Here is a 4,550-nt window from a genome sequence, read left to right on the forward strand (position 1 = left end):
GTTAAAGATTTAAACACAGAATCTAAATCACTGCTTTTAATGACTCAAGTCTATTTGAGTTTACAGAACTCAGCTGTGGATCCATCATAATGAACCGTAACTCCAGCATAGAGAGGCTGAGTGAATGTGGTCTGGACTCTGTGAAGGAGAGTCATGGTGTCAGAGACTCTGTAGAAGGACAGAACACCTGCACTGTGATCCAGGTACACTCCTACTCTGGAGGACACAGGACCTGACACTGGAGTGTAGATGCCTCCTCTTTGTCTCAGTGGGTGTTAATACAGCTCTTACAGTAGCTGTGTCCACAGCCAGTAGTCACCATCAGCTTATAAATCAACTGGTCCACGCCTGCTTATCACTCATAAACTGTACAGGTGTGACTCAGAGCTGACTATCAGTTTTTTACTGTAATTAAGATGATTCTAGATGGACTTAGTTCTCTGCACCAGCTGCTCCCTGGATGATATCTTATCAGAGATGTCTGCAAGGAGGTGATGGACAACAAATTGGTTTTGAAATTGAAAGAAATCCCTCAGACTCTGCAAAAGCTCAGAGTCTAACCGAACACATGGAAGGTTCACTTACGCAGTACAGGTCCTACAGTGTTAATAAAATACATATGGTTGCAAAAATTGTCAATATTCCTTTCAAAATGTTCAGCATGACAACCTCCACTTATTGTTCAGTTCCTCCCTTCAGCCACTTGGTGCCGCCAGTGTCTCACGTTTCCTGTGATGCTGCTCTCAGGGGCTTGGCTCATCTATTTTCCCACAGTCATGACGATCAGTCAATCATCAACATTACTGATTATGAAACATTAACATTTATTATCAAGCCCAGTTAATATTGTGCTAAATCAGCCACTGTTCTATGTGTTAGACATTGTTTTTAAGCACTTTTTTATTTATTTCAGTCATTTTCAAATGACGTGTTTTATCAACATTATAAAAAGTACTGACTTTTCTCCTGTATTAGCTTCACAACACTCGCTTCCCTTAGAACTCTCCTCAACTCCTACACTTCAGTAAAGTTGGAAAGATATTCACAAAGAAAACCAATATTTCTGTATTGAAAAGTCACACATAGAGGACACAGGCGAAGATGTCCACAGAGTTTGTGGTGATAAGAGTCCTGCCTCTGCCTGCACCAGCTTCACCTGAATCCTGCAGACAATCTACTCGTTGTTCATGAGTGAAAGGCAAAGTGCAGAGGACGTCTGGACCGTCTTCTGTCTCCGTCCTGCAGGGGGCGCTCATGTCACTCTCTGAGGTCTCTGCATTTGTTCTCCCTATACATCCTTTTGTTTGGTAGTTTTACTCCTGTTGGGGGTTAAGAACAGAAGATGTCGCACCTTGTAAAGACAAATTGTCATTTGAGAATATGGGTTGATTGAAAGATTAAAAATGGATTTGATTGAATCATAACAGCATCATGAATCTGAAACTGAGTAGAAGATGGCTCCTGCAAAGTAAAGCAAATTATTTGTGGATCCCACTGGACTTCAAACACCAGAACCTGTCTCTACATCGTGTCCCTCTGGGTCACAGCTCATCTGAATCTGAACACTGAGATATGACACAGAGTCATAGCTGCTGTGTCCAACAGAAATATGATCTGTACAGTGCAGCCAGCTGGGGCGTGATATGATCTCTCAGTCTGTCAGAAAGGAAAAGACCAGAACATATTTAATCACAAATTTGGTTTAAAAAATATTCATGAAATATAATCAACTTAATCACAGTATAATCTTTATTTCACAGCATAATGAACCCCCCCTCCCCCCCCACACCACCACCACTGCCCCCCGCCTCATCAGTCAAGCATGACCAGGGTGGCTGACTTCACGGTGTCGCTCTCAAATACAATAAAACGAACGCACCTCTCTTTTACACACACACACACACACACACACACACACACGTTTATACAGCTATCTTAGTAAGGACACCCATTGGCATAAAGCATGCCCCCGGCCCTACCACTAACCATCCAAACTAAATGCCTAACCCTCACCTCAACCTCACCTAAACCTAATTCTAATCCTAAAACCAAGTCTTAACCCCCAAACAGTCCATTAAAGAGGGGGGGCCAAAGGTCCTCACTTTGTAGGTTCTAGACTCAAACTGGTCCTCACAAAGACAGCTGTACAAGAGCACACACCCCCCCCCCACACACACACAGAGAGAGAGAGAGAAATAAGAAAGGCAAGAAAGTATGTACATTCTCAAACAAATACAAAAAAAGCTATAGAATATGTCTTTTAATGTTTATATAATAGCTTTAAGTTTTATTAAATTGGTGCAAAACAACTTTGTGCAAAACAACTTCACGTTTTTCTTTAAATTATCAATCGACCAAGAAACAACACGTTGAAAACTGGAAACAAAAAAAAACAAAGCACAGAACCGAGCAGAGCAAGTGTGAACTGAGGAGAAGGAGATGAGGAGAAAACATAAATATGCTAATTCTGCAATATGACACAATCCCATCATTCATCGTGTACATGCAGCTCAATCCTCCGCGCCACCGAACCTGACAGAGGGGGGGGGGGGGGGGGGGACACGGCGATGGATCTAATGTACAGAATAATGTTTGGCCTGAGGAGCCCACGTGGGGAAGCTGCTGCGTCCTCTTGGCTGGGACGTTGAGCTCATTTAGCAGAGCACTTCATTCTCCCTGTGGGGTCTGAGATACAGAGCATCAATCTGCTCCTCATCATGGAGGGGAGGGGGGGGGGGCTCTGTGTCCTGTCCGTGTTCTACTTTGAAGGCTCACATCTTTTTTTGCTAACACTCTTGAAACAGCAGGAGGACACGTCAGATATTTGGTTTCTATCACACGTGTGTCGTCTCCAGCTCTTTCTTTTTACCTGGAACCTGTGATACCATATTTTGAATTGAGAGTTCATGTTTCAAATAAGATTAATTAGTTATTTGATGATTAAGAAAGGTGTGTGACGTCCTGATTGACAGCTGACTCCTTTACATGCATGTGCCGGATTTTAGGACAAATCTCTGACACAGCTCAAGCTACAGATCCTCCAAAAGGAAAGTCAAATCAACAAGGGGGGGGGGGGGGGGTCAAGCTGCCATCAGTTCATTCCTTCTCTCCCTCACATTTTAAGACCGTGTGGAAAATCACATGAGGAACTAGCGGCGGAGCTTCGAGTGTCAAACAGGTGAGATACAACAGGAAGAGTGAACCCCAGACTTCTCACGATCATTCAGACCTTCACACCTGGAGATAAACCAGGAGGTGCATCGTCTCCCACTAATCCTCTGACGGGGGGGGGGCTCGGCCCCTGGGAACCTGCAAACCAAGAGGGACTGGGAAGAGGGGGGGGGAAAGCGGTCACATGTGATGATAGCCACGATTAAAACGATGTCGGGGACCAAAACAAAAGGAGACAACTTGGATCTCACAGCTCAGATTGAACGCAGTCAGATTTCCAGTTTGATGACAGTGAGTGGCAGGGATTAAACAGCTGATGTTAATTGGAAGTCAAGGTGAAGGGGATATAAGTGTGTGTGTGGGGGGGGGGATTATGCTAAGTGTGCATTGTGATGCAAAACAATGAATTGTTCATATTAAAGCCGAAAGCTATAAACGTTGTATTCTGGGGTTTATTATTGAGGTTCTTATCCCTTAAAATCCACTTTGCTGTCCTCACTGACGCTGATGATTCCTCTGACTGACTCTGAGTTTGTCTCTATGTGTAGAACTGTGTGAAAGTAGCGTGCAACGTTATTAACTGATCCCACATCAGTAGTCAGTCTCGTTTACTCGTGATCGTTTCTTTTGTTACTGCACAAATTTGACTGTTTTGCTTGTAACATAAACTTAACATTCATACCATTGGAAAAACGTCTTTCATCTCAATATAAAGTACATGGTAACACACACACACACACACACACACACACACACACACACACACACACACACACACAAACACACACACACACACACACACACACACACACACACACACACACACACACACACACATATCATCAATCACTTGACCTTCAGTGAAAGTTAAGAGCAGGACTTGTGTTCACTTGAGAAAAACAAATGTGCTCTGTTTTGTCGTTAGTTGAACACAATCCACTTCCACTTGTCACTATGAGTGAAGGGATCAGAGTTCAAGTTAAAACTTACAGCATTTCCTTTCTTACAAAGCAGTTTTTAAATGTTCCTCTGTTCCTCTTTGTTGTTTGCTCTGTGTCTTTTACGTTAGAACCTTTTTAATCTGACGTCACCCGAGAGAAACAAACTGATTTCACCGCCCAGGGTTGTTCTTAAATTTCTCTACAATAGTTTTAATGAGAAATAATCCACTTTTTGCACATTTGGACACAGACTCGTGCTTTGAGACTCAGAGCCGGGTTTCTCCTCTCCCCCTCATAACATCCAGATATGATTTTAGAGTCAAATAATGTAGTGACTCAGAAGGTTTCATTGGTTAATCTGTTGCTTGTGGGTTCATATATGTGGAGCTTCCTACCAGCTGATGCAGCCTGGTCCCAGAGCTCTGCCTCTCCCCGTGA

This window comes from Pleuronectes platessa, chromosome 13 (assembly GCF_947347685.1).
Source record: "Pleuronectes platessa chromosome 13, fPlePla1.1, whole genome shotgun sequence".
Taxonomy (NCBI): Eukaryota; Metazoa; Chordata; class Actinopteri; order Pleuronectiformes; family Pleuronectidae; genus Pleuronectes; species Pleuronectes platessa.